Source organism: Polyodon spathula, chromosome 4 (assembly GCF_017654505.1).
Source record: "Polyodon spathula isolate WHYD16114869_AA chromosome 4, ASM1765450v1, whole genome shotgun sequence".
NCBI lineage: Eukaryota > Metazoa > Chordata > Actinopteri > Acipenseriformes > Polyodontidae > Polyodon > Polyodon spathula.
This window is the reverse complement of record NC_054537.1, coordinates 78928931-78942676: the sequence shown is the minus strand read 5'-3', so window position 1 is coordinate 78942676 and position 13746 is coordinate 78928931. Positions and strand designations below refer to the sequence as shown.

The 13746-nt window shown below is 35.2% G+C and overlaps 1 long non-coding RNA gene across 1 annotated transcript; it reads right to left on the bottom strand.

Moving 5' to 3' along the window:
- Positions 1-3251: 3251 nt before the first annotated feature.
- LOC121314908 lies at positions 3252-6224 on the bottom strand. Its single transcript, XR_005950175.1, has 3 exons — positions 6062-6224; positions 5470-5626; positions 3252-3437 (listed from the first exon to the last, which is right to left on the bottom strand). It is a non-coding gene; the product is annotated as an uncharacterized LOC121314908 (long non-coding RNA).
- Positions 6225-13746: the final 7522 nt, after the last annotated feature.

The window sequence follows — 13746 nt, the reverse complement described above, 5'->3', positions numbered from 1 at the left end:
AGCCGCTGACTTCTTTCAGGAGCATTTCATTCTCTGGAGGACCATCCCATACTCTTAAGATGTCATGTGATGCCTCAGTGTCAAATGCAAGAAATTGAAGGCTGTAAGGAATATACTGGGATTAAACATGTAGAGTACAGTATACAATAGGGCATTATTATCCCTGTGATGTGTTCCTTAAAATTCAATAGGTCATCAAATAGTTTTCAATAGCTCTGTCAAGTTGCACTGTCAGTACTGTACATTCACAGTGTGTGAAACAATTTATAACAAACGTCCTTGCTATGTTTATTAAGTTCTAAGCACACTATTTATAAGAAGGTCAAAAGTGGTATATATTGGCCAATATTATATTACCATAGAGAACATGGTTCTAAGGAATGTCCATACAAAACTCCAAACTTCATATTGGAAGAGTGACTTCGATTTCTAAAATATATTCTGATTGTCACCTTTGTACAAGTAGCACAGAGTATAAACACATTTGAAATACCTGACAATATTTCCAGGGTCCACCTCTATTACCCATGTGCATCGAAGGTTGTTGTCATAAGGAAAAGGATATCCAGGAGACAAGATTCTTCCAGAGGATTCACCTTTGAATCTGCCTCCACATTCAGCTAGAAGCAAACATATTCACTTCATGATTTAGTATTTTTTTGTACATGTTTTTGACAGAAGTTCCACAGCCTACAGTTCAATAGACCATTACATTTTCTACAATTACAATATTTTCCTTGGATCTATTTTAATAATGAAAGCTTAAACAGAAACCAATGGGGAGGCCCTGAGAGCTTTGCTCAATCGATGTGCTTTAGGTGAACATACTTAGAAAAGTGTCCAACTAATTTTCAGTGAATGACATCTCAAAGAATGCATCCAAGAGCTGCTAAAAAGAACATCATCTGGCATAATAGTTTGTTTGTGTCAGGAGTCCCTTTTAAGTATGGCTGTATTAAGGCAGCCAGTGTTTTTGAAAAAAAAAAATGCAGAAATAGATTATGTTTTAGATAAGATTCATTGTGAAGTAATTCTTCAGATGGGATTCCGGATTCCACACAGATTAATTTTGTTATGGTATATTTTTTGTCTCTTAAGAAATATAATTCTTATTATTTACATCTGTTTATATCTCTTCACAGGAATTTAAAAAGGAATATGTTTGCAGTGTTTTAAATGGAATTTGTCTGCAGTTAAGGAGTTTAGTTTTTACAAAACAAATGCATTTCGATATACACAATCTTTGCAAGTAGACATAGTAGAGATTCAGAAAAGTAGAACTGGCTTATATAACATGCATTAATGCAGATTCTGGGGCTGCCAATTGTTTCCTGATTTACAGCTGAATTAACCTGTTATTTATCAAAACATCCAATTGAAAAGGAAATTGCAATGCCTGCTTCTTTTAATTAGGAACTGGAGAGCCATAAAACAGCATAGAAGCTAATACGCAAGAAAGCAGTAACAAAGGTCACCATTATAATATAGGGCCAATAAAACAACACTTGGCTGATCTTTACAATACATTACACCTGTAATCACCTTATTTATGTAACATTATAAAAGTGAATCTGAACCATTACAGATCCATTATAAAAAGAAAGTTGATATGTAAAAATCACATCTTGATCAACACATTTGGCATATGAATAAAGAAGGTTTCCATATCTCCATTGTGCATTACCAGTGTCTTGCACAAGTTAATATGGTTGTTTTTGTTTTTGTTTTTTTGGGAAGGGATGAAATACAGAAAGAAAAAAGCAAAGAAAGGAAGATCTGTCTTTAAAATTGTTGTATACAGTGAATATATATATATATATATATATATATATATATATATATATATATATATATATATATATATATATATATATATATTAATATAAATATTAAAATAAATAATTATTAAATTGGAATGCTCATAAAACAAAGTTCTTGGATAAATTAAGTGCTGTGATTGGCTTAACAAGATCACATGACCGTGCGGTAAGAATTGTCTTACCGCATGGCTGTAACCAGTAGACCAACTTACTAACTTGATCTATTAATATTACTACACCTTAACAGTAACAATTATCTAAACAGCGTTTCTGTAGGTAAAAATGTCAACATACAACTGAAATAGCATTTAAATCACCCAACAATCAGTTTTTTCATCTCTGTCACTAAGAAATATAGAAAAATTGGCAATACCCTGGTATTTAGTCAGAGAACATAACAAAGAAAACAAAGCAAGCAGTAACTTTATTCAAAAACCATCTGAGAAATCATCACGCAAGTCTCACTCAGCATGTAATACATACCATTAAACTAAATATCGCCTTATAAAACTGACTATTGAGTATGCAATGTTTAAATTAGACACAACAGATACATCTCAACACTACCCTCCAATTTCGGAAACATATTTAAAACAATTAAAATCTCTCCTGCTCTTCTGACACAACCATTGGGCTTTTAAACAAGGTCGGGTTCGGTGCAGAATTCTATTGTGCTCGCCGCAGACGGAAAGGACTGGAGCACTGCGCAAACTTACACAGAAGTTGTTTAGTCCACATTTCATCTAATGCTAGTTTTACAATCTTTACAATTACGCCTGTTACTGGCCATCGGTGTGAAAACAGCCTCTGAAATTATTGGTCAGCTTCTCTTGAAGACCGCAAAACCTGAGTAGAATAATTTCCTACACACACACAAAAAAAAAAAAAAAAAAAAACACTTGGAAGCTCCTCCCTCGATGTCAGGTGCCAGTGCAGTGTTTGGCTGTTCAGTGAATCCTCCCTCAGATGTAGGAAATCAGTTTGCTTTTAATTTCCAAATGCCATTTTATCTCAAAAATTTTACTATAAATGGAAATGTTCACTGTAATGTTTATGGCAAATAAAAAAGTACAAAACATGTATTCAGGGACTATTTTTTTTTTCTCAGTGGAAAGATACATAATACATTTTTCCTTAAAAATGCTAGTTTGTGTAATTATTAAAATTCCTGGGTGGTTTAAGGCACTCGGCCTACAATTGTCTTACCGCACACCCTGTCGTGGGTTATTTCTTCCTGCCTAGCGCTTGATTATTCAAACAGGGTTTGAAGCATAATCTTTTTTAAACAATACTCTAAAATGAATAATCTTGGCATTCTAAATGCTGAATACAGGAAGTAGACAAAATATAAATGCCACACAAAAACATTTCCAACTTTAAATAGACACACTGTCTAAATTAAGTAAAAAAAAAACATATTATTACCTATGCAGGAAGGAAGAGGATAGTCCCATGCCCTTCTTTCTCCAGTCATGCACTTTAGGATGCTACTTCCATGAAGCGTGTAACCTGGATTGCACCTGTAAGTAATTGTGCTGCCAGCAAAATGCCCCTGATCAGTGATCTTGAACCCAAACTGAGGTACTCCAGGATCTTCACAATGGGAAAGCTCAAAACCTGTGACAAGTGTAGAGAACTGTTAAGAATCTGTGTAAAAATGAAACTTACAACAGCAAAGAAAAAAATATCTGTAAAAGAAATTCTAGTACAATTGCATGTGTTATGTGTATGTGATCTCAAAGACAAAGTCCTGTACCATTTTACAAAAACATTTCTTATTTCACAAAATGTACAAACACATGCATAATTTACAGCAGGTATACCAATTGTAATTTATTAACAAGATCCACTTTTTTAAAATTGTATTTACTGCAAGCGCTCTGCTGTCTCTCTAGCCAGCATAATAACAAGCTTGGCTGGCAAGAAGACATGTTATTAAATGACGGAACTGAAGTTAGTTTAAAAAAAAAACCAACATCAATCTATCCTACTTAGCGCAAGCTCACCCTTGTAACCTGAAGGAGCTGGAATTTGAAACATGTTTATCAGTGAATGTAGAATACTTCTGTTTCCTGGTTACATTTTGCATTTCATACTTACTATCCAGACCACTTGGAAGGAAGTGTTTTTCAATATGTGATTGTATTTTCGGTTCTTCACCTCACAGTTTGTGTAAAAATAATGATTGTGGGTTAATACAACCATGAGTAGAAGATTCAGAAACATATTCACCATCACATTTCTAGTCATCAACAATAATGGTTTAGTAATTGGTTGTGGTATTCTAACCTTCTTTTGTCATGTTCTGACCGTTATTATGCAATCCCCAAGGTCAAAAAATAATTCTACATGAGCTGGGATTTAGCAGAATTGGATGACTTGAGAGTGGGTTTATTAGTTTGACCCATTAACTCGAATCATATCAAATGATCTTGGTTTGTGACAAACAGAAATGAAAGTGCTGTCACGTTTTTATGTCCATCAAGTAAATTCTTTATTGGGGTTAATCGAGTTTAATAATGATCAGCAATCTGTCTTTTATATATTATGTTATCCTTTTTTTTTAGTTGAAGCTGTTCACAGTTAGTTATTTAACAAATGCATATGTTTTCTCTGTTTTGAAAATATGAGCATTTCATGCAGGAGGTAATAAATAAAACATATTCTTATGCCGTGAAACTTTCTGGAATTTTCCTAAAGCACTCAGTGAAGAATATGACTTAAGATGCATTCTTACTGATAGGTAAATTACTGGATACTTATACTTGGAAATGCAATAAAATAATTAATAACAGGAAGTATTTTGGGTATGTGCAGTGATGAATATTTGTGAATACTTTTGGAAAATATACTTTAATACAATTTTAAATAAGGTAATATTAAAATGTCTGACTAAAGTAAAACTAAATACATGTTTTCAAATATCTGTATTGTATATTAATAGCATTGTTTGCACATATTATGTTGACTGTTTGAATTGCTAATTTTCAATGATTGTATCTTTAATTAACTAATTACGGTCCTATGTTAATGTAGTTAATGGTGTGGGTTTTGCTATTCACTACAGCTTGATGAAGGCCATCTGACCAAAAATGTTGCTTTGTTTTTAACTTTGTCTTTTTAAATAATAAAGAATGAAAATATGATGTACGATCCATTCGACAGCAATACACCTGACACAATTACATTCATTAGTAATGTGAATATACTGAAGATTATGGCATGTATTGAATACACTTTTACCAAGGAATAAATGATAACCTGATGCATCAGGTAAAACTGCATTGCACCTCCACTTTTTCCCTCTACTATATTTACAACTAATGGAAAAGTAGATTGACTTTATATATTTTATATAATGGAGGCACTGGAAGAGTTTAAAAAGTTGATATAATCAACACTGATTTTAAACATGATTCAGATTGTTATCGTAATTTTAATAAAGCACAATATTTTACATGTTTTAAAGGGAAGGTTGTTGAGGGTTAAAATTGGATTACTTGTGATGTCTGTCTGTCACCCATATATACTAAAAGAAGCGAAGATTAATATTAAAAGAGATGACAATCAGCTCATTATGCGATGAGTGCCATTTATTGAGGTTACAAACACTAGCTGCATACAGTTTTAAGATGATAATAGAACTTACTAGAGTAGACAAGCTGAAAACCTTCACTGGTCACTTCAGAATCAGAATAAAACTCCAACCAGAGATGATTTGATGTACTTATTAATGTCAGTCCCGTCATTGCAGAGCCAGTGAAAGCGCCAAGCACATGAACAGTATTATCTCTCCCATCATAAATCTGGAAACAGCATTGTAAAAAGGTTAAACTGATACACTACTGAATGCATTTTACCTAGTCATACTGTACAGTAGGTTCATAAGCCAATGAGCCACTTTACAATGCTGCAGTGGTAAACACACACACATTATTATTCTATCAAAAGGAGTGTAATATTATTTCAATGATTAAACCCTTGTCTGCAACAAAATATTAAGCAGTTAAGCCACGTGGCTCTTAAATACCTTTTAATCCTTGAGTCTCTATTTAAAATTAACCATTTGAAAATAACCATTTATTTTCTCTTTAAAAGTGCTGTATTTTTCTTAAAATGTGATAAAAAAGACAGAAAAACAGTCAACCATTTTAAACATTATGCATGGTGTATAATAAGTAAGAGGTGTTGTTTGTTTGTTTGTTTGTTTGTTTACTTATTTAACTTCACAGAAATCATACCTTCAAAATGTCTCCTTGTGCTAAGTGAAAAGTCCTGGCAGAAATGTTGATGCCTTTCCCTGCTTGCACTTGAATGCTGTAGATGCATTCATGGTTGTTTTCATAGTTCAGAGGATAGTTGGGTGACAGCAGAATGCCTTCATTGTTGCTCACTGATGCTCCACATTCAGCTGCATGTCAAAAGAAAAGGATTTTGGAAAACAAGTAAGTTGGCACATATATAAAGTCCTGTAAAATTGTGTACTATTTAGTCGACTGTAAGTATATAGTAGAAATACGGGTATGTAAATATCTAAAATATTTTCAACCAAGATTTAAGCTTGACATTACATAATGGTAATGATAATAAAAATTTGCTTATAACTTACTTATAACTTGATAGCTGAATTTCATATCAGTTACATGAAACCCAGCTATCAAGTTGTATTTTTACAAAACAAGAGAAATCAACACAGGTATTAATTGTTTTGCCAGGGGCATAAAACACATTTTAAGGGGAAATTAATTTTCAGTCAGGAATAACAACAATATGACCACTTTGTCTGACAATTTGCAAATCTGGATTGTAGAATACAAAAGAGCAACTTGGCATGGGTAATAAACATCAGAGTTATCTGAACTAATGTATTCTTCTTGTTTGGATTTAATTTGTATTTTTTTGTGCATTTTCTGTTTCAGTCACCACTGGTTTATCAAGACATCATCTGTTTAAACAAACAATTTAGACAACTACTCAAGAATCACTGTGGGGAATAGCTTTACTTTCAGAACCAATCTGATAGGACTTCATCTCAATTAGTCCTCGCCAACCACATATGTGTTGCTGTTCTGCAAAGTATAGGTCTTCTGAGTGGATCTTGATTTTCAGGTTTCACAAGGAAAGACAAAAATGCCCAAACACATCGACATGTAGCAGGTTCTAAATAATGTTGAATATACTTAACCTCTTGGGTCATAGTGTATCTTATGAGGATGATTAATGCTTAGAGACAGTAAAGGCTCAATCACAAACTTCTACATGTAACAACGACTTTATGAAGTTTGCCACTATCTCTTTGCATAAAATGATAAAATCCCTGGCAGTGTTTTTACAAAGCACAATTTTCACTGCAACAGTAAGGTCTTCTGGCATCTTCTTGGCAGCCAATGCCTGATTGTGGATCATAGAATGATTCGAGACTGCTGAGGGAGCTTCCTGCACCCTTGTCACAAGCACACTATGCCATCATGTCATAGACTGCACTCCATTGCTGCAAATGTCCCCAATCAATGCCTGTGTCTTAGACAAAATTATTTATTAGTTTAAAAACTCTTCGCCAGTTGCTTGTGTAGGAAGTGGATGGCAAAACAGAAATTCTTCCTTTAATTATATGATGGAGGGCTAGGGAGTGGCCAAATGGCAAGACATGGAACTCGTACGTCTGGTCTGATTGACTGCAACAGCTGTTGCATATATAAAATTTTGAATGTCCTTCGGCTCAGATACATGTTGACTTGTCTGAGGTAGAGGATGGGTCTGAAGCCACCATCCCGCTTTGGCACTAGAAAGTACCTGGAGTAAAACCCCTCCTCCCACTGGAGGCGGTCTGTCATGTGAATAGCCCATTTTTGCAGCAGCACTGCTACCTCCTGAGACACCACAGCAGTGCATTGCGGGTCAGTGAATGATGTTGTAGTCAAGCCGTGAAAGGGAGGGGGACCAAGCTTGAATTGCAGAGAACAGCTGGTCTGAACAGTAGAAAGCACCCAGATGAAAAAGGGGTGCTGGGCCTGTGGCAGCAAACTCCTAGGATTGCTGCTTAGGCCTGAGGCTTCTGTCTCTGCGTCGGTTGCCGGAACACCTGCGGGTCAGTTCCGAACATCACCTCTGGCAGCTGGTGCAGCCGGCTATGCCGGTCTTTAAGGCTGCTGTGGCCTATGGCGCCAGTTTGCCGCTGGTTTATGCACTGGAGGCGGCCGCTTGGGAAGGAAGTGAACCAGCTCCTTTGTGGATTTCTGCAAGCGGTGAGAGCACTGCAGCACCTCATCCACGCGAGACTAAATGTATGTCCTGGTGTAATTGGGGTGTCTAACAGAAGTGCTTTGTTCCTGACAGATGTTGTGTTCCTGGGAAAGCCAAAGCTGCCTACATGTAACTATTAGCGCAGCCAGGTTCCTACCCACAGATTGGCTGCTGAGCTTGGATACATGAATAAGGTTCCTGTTAACCAGGTGCAGCTCATTCAACAGTTGTGGCGAGGGCCTGTGGCTCTCAGAAAGGGACCTCTGCAAATGGCAGTGGTAGGCTACCAGGATGCTATTATAGTTGTCTAGCCTTGCGCCGGACAAGCTGGCTGAATAGCTGCACTTGAGTGTCACCTCAGAGACAAGGCAGTGCTTGATGGGGCAGGTTGCTTCCTTGGACAGGAGTGCTAAATTAGGTGTCATGCACCCTAAATAGAGCGTCCATCGACCGGGAAACAGCAGTAGCAGAGATTTAGGACATGATTTCATTCTCAAAATATGATAAATATGTCAAATATTATTCCAGAGATGATAACCTTTCTATTGATACCACCTATGCAAATATATATATAAAAAAAAAAAAAAAAAAAAAAACTCCTTAAAACAAACTGGTTTCTGGATGTGGCTCCTGTGCTACACATCCTGGTCACTTTACTAAAGCACCCCTGTGGCCTCAGAGAAGCTCTAATAATAATGTCTACATTCCAAGAACTTCTGGTGCACCAAAGTGTAACCATTGTCTACCTGCAACACTCTTCCCCTGGTGGATATAAAAAGCATCACATAAGTTATATATATATGATTTTCTACTGATGCATTCCTTACATCCACTAATTGCAGAGGGTTGCAGGGGGACAGGCTTCACAATAAGAATAATACATTGACAAAAATAACCCTTAATATTTCAGATCAATACCAAGTTGCTCTTTATGTGAATTGTTTGCTAGCCTGATAGCTTTATTATCATATCAGTCACATATATAATTTACCATGGAATAACGCTACCCAAACAGAGGGATGTGATGTATACAATGTTCATAGAGTGGCTTACTATTCAGAATTAGATGTTATAACACATTCATGAGTATCATATATAAATAATTCACATCAGTTAAACACTGTCATTTAGTAAATTGACAATATGTCCTAAACCTTCAAGATGTATGTCAGCATACTTTGTATTTGTGTTCTGTTTTTTACCAGCATCCTTTCTAGATATAGCTCTGCAAATGTCCTCTATAGAAAATTGTTTATGACCCTGAGGTCTAAATTCATTTAAATTCCTGCAGCATGATGCGTGGGATGGAAAGCAGTCCTATCAAAACCTGACGGCACTTGCTCTGTCTTTCTTGAATGTAACAGGCACATACAGTACTTTAGGATTGACGTACTTCATGCTGATCCATGAAACGCATGAGGTTCATAGAATTCTATCTTCATCGGGAGGTATTTTAATTTTTTGAAAATACCCTTTATCATTGTTGCCGTAAGCACACTGCTGTCCAAAGTAATTTTCTCTCACTTGAGAATTGAGGATGAAAGGCAAATCTTGACTGGAAGTGGCTAATTTAAGTTGATCTCTGGTGGCTACTTAATGGGTTCTGGGAAAACATAAGAAAGGCTGATGGGTACTTCCTTTGGAATGGTGACAAGAACCATACAACTTACTTATATAAGGACTTTCTAATTTAGTGAAGTAGGTGAAAACCTTCCAAAATATATCATAACCCCATTACAATATAATATACTGTAGTTACATCTTCTTAAAAAGAAATAATGAAAAAGACATGCAGGGCCAAATTTATAAAAGTATTTTTGCCAAAATGCAATTTTAACATTTTTTTTAAGGGAAAAAATAAATGTTGATATTACCGAATCTGTACTAAACAGAAAAGGCACATTTGAGTCCTCGTATTAATATTCCAAACTGGTATTTGTTTTGTAAAATGTATTTGTTTTATTTAATTTTTACAAAAAACAGGACTAATTGCATTTTGGTATAAATAACTTGATAAATACAGTATGGCTTCAAGGAATTTCAAACAGCCCCTGATAGGGAGAATTCAGTCTTACAAAGCAGCATACTATGCCAAGCTTCTTATTTTACTTGCCATATTCACACAGTTCATTAAGGTCGGAATTACTATAAATAGACATGACTGGTCCAGGTCTTCTGAATTTTAAATAGATGCAGAACAGGTTTATTGACATAGTGTACCATACTTCTTAATATAAGCTTTACTACATGTTAAGGCCATATATAAAACATTGGAGGCTTCCTGATATGCTCCTAATGCTCATAATAATTCAAGTTAGCCTTTTAACTGGTTTGAATATCACTGCTCAGTTTTGGAAGTTGTCAAAACCAGAGGGGTAAATCACTCACAAGGTACATAAAGAAATAACAAAAACTAATCTATTTTTCTACAGATTGTTTGTATTTAATGTAACATATACTATCTAGGGCCAGTTCCTGTAAGTTTCTGTTACAAATATAGTATTCTATCTACATAACCTGTGTAGGCTTAACATGGAAAGTGCTTGTTGTATGAACTTAATTCTAGGTGTATAAGATTCTACCAAGCACTACCAAGTTTGGAATCAATTGACACTAAATCATGGTTTAACAAAGAAGCACAAATTGAGTATGGAGAATGGTAATGTAAATCTGATGCAACTTGAAATGAGTTTATGTGGGAATTTGTACAACCTTGAGACCTTCACTAACCCATACTCATATTACAGCTTGGTACTGCATAATAATATTAAAAACCGTGTATAAAAATAATTCACTAAATAACATTGTACATTTTCATGGAGTATCATAAATCCATAGCAGACAAAACATAACATAACCCTGTATTTTACATGCTTTACACACTCAAAAATTACCACCACAAATTCCTTTTGGGAAGGAGATCTGCAGCAAATCTGTTCTCCAGAATAATGCCTAAAACATTCAGTATGGCGACGACTGAGCAGATCAGTGAGATGAAAAGCTGCCTCAAGCTATTCAAAACATTTAGCAACCAGTGCATTTAGTAAGATGGTCACCCTAAAACCTTGATTTGCTGTTACATTAAACACAGCTATTTAATGATCTGGCCACACCCCAGTTGTGTGCTCTTTACACCATTAGATACACCAACATGCATTTTCTGATGCCAGAAGAGCTTTGTGGATTGCTGCCCTGACATGATATCCTGTTGTATGAGTACCCTTCACACAGATTTAACTGATTGCTGATGCCTCATGTTGATGCTACTTTTTGACTACTGTGTTAGGTCAGCATCTTTTCCATGTTTTTTACTATTCAGTCATTACATAGTTATGTATGCAGTTGTGGATAAAGAATGACCTGCCAATGAAATGAGTAATAATTAAGTGCTTACTATCAGCCTGCTGTCAGTGTAGTTGCATGGTACCAGTCATATGTCACAGAATACGTCAGGAATGTCATTTGCATCAGGCATTTTAAATCAGTCATGCAAGGGACTCTACCATATACACGTGTGTGGTACATACGGCAAGCGTTGAACTTTTTCTTCTGACTCCCTGTATACAGAATGATATACACATACAATTAAGATGTAATCATTCAGCTCTGGCAATATCCAAAGAAGGTAATGAATCTGGCAAGACTGCTATCAGAATTTATAACCTGCATATGTCATCCTCCACCTCAATATGCTGCTGCTCCTGGATATACTTAATAATATTCATAATACTTTATAATAGTTTATCATTATCCAATTTTTTCACCTGGTGAATATCCATCTTTTAAGTGCTGCTTCAGAGCTGCTGTCACCTTGGACACTAGAAATGATGCTTTATCGCTTGCTAAAATCATTATAATAAATGAGTGATCAGTAAAGCTTTTGCAAAACAAATTAACTGTTGCTTCAAAAATGATATTCTTTTCATTTTACACAGATTTTTTTTTTCATAAAAAATCTGTCAGTGCTTGGAACTGATGTAGGTGGAGATTTACCTTTTCAATTTCTGTTACAAAACAGACAACACATAATACCTTATAACTGTCCATGCAAAACAGACCACACTCCACTTACATTTATGCACTTCAAGCAGTTGTGTAAGGAATGTCCACAGCAAGTTTCAGAAATGTATATTTTAATGGACATCATATAATACATTTTAGGAATGTATAGTATGTACTTTAGCATTGCATTATACCTATTATATGACATGACATGAAGAATATAGTAGCTATACTTAACTGGAATTTATGATTAAGCTGATGATTAAGCAGCATAATGAAATAGTTGTTATTATGTAATTAGTGTTTGGAACATTATTTAACTTAAAAAAAAAAAAAAAAAAGATGTTCCTTTGTTGTAGAATCTGTCATCACACTTATTGCACAAACATGGCAAGAATTAAACTTGTTTATCTTAACTACAAATCATGTTTTTCAGTTTTTACTTAACTGAATTCTACAGTTTTTTTTTTTTTTTTTTTGTATCTTTGAAAATTTTTGAAATTTTTTAGGAAAACAATCTGTGATATGACTCACTCAAATAGTCTAGATCACAGGTTCTCAACTGGGGGTCTGCAGCCCCATTCGGAGCCTTGAGGAGGTTTCATGGGGTCCTCCAAAAATAAACCAGAGAATGTGTTACTTTCCCTGCATGATTATGACACGCTGAAACCTATTAGCTTTTAAACAGGTTAAGTAACATGCTCTCAGGTTAGGTATGGTGTAATAGATCTATTTCAGTGGGAGCACGACAGATGACAAAGCAAAGGAAAAATTGTTGGAAACACACACAATAAATAAATAAATATGGACACATTTTTTACTCGACCATTAGCATCAAAACAACAAACCCCACAGAATGATCATACAGAACTTCCTTCAACAAGTTCAACCGTAAGGGGTGAAGAACAGCTGTTATTAACCGTACAGAATTAAGGAAATGCAAAAACGGCTACTTGAATCTTGGTTTTATGTGTATCGGAAGTGGAGGCCTCAATCACAGTGTGTAATTTATGCACAACTACTGTTCAATGAAAAAATTGAAACCCTACAAATTACGGAGACATTCAAATGACCAAGAATGAAATATATAAAAACACGCAATATTCATTTTTTTTTTTGAGCAAAATGCTAAGGAACTGCTTGGTACTAAATCTGTAATAAAATTCACAATTACCACAGGAAAAAAGCTTGTAGTGTCATTGTACATAGTGGCGCAGAAAATTGCTAAAGCAAAAAACTTGCATACGATTTCTGAGGAGTTGATAATGCTGTGTGACATTAAAATTGTAAAGGAGAGCAGAATGCCAAGGAACAAAAATAGCAATGTCAAATGGCTCTGTCAAACAACAGACCGCTTTTATGTCAAAAGACATAGTTTTGAAGTACACTGATTGGCTGTGTGACAATCAGTACGTTTACATGGCATGAGTATTCAGAATATGCAGTATTTGGAATACTAGAATATTCCTAATGCTCTGCACACATGCAGGCAGAATTCTCTTATTGCTTTCATATTCTGCTTTTACATGGTAAACAAAATATTCCTTTTATGCCATTAACACATGCGTACCTTGCTTACCACTGCAAACCAAAATAGTGCTGATTGTAGTAGAACAGTTTGTTGTTTATTGTAAAGAACTGGTGGTGTGGACGTATATTTTTGTTATTTGTTTTTGTTTGT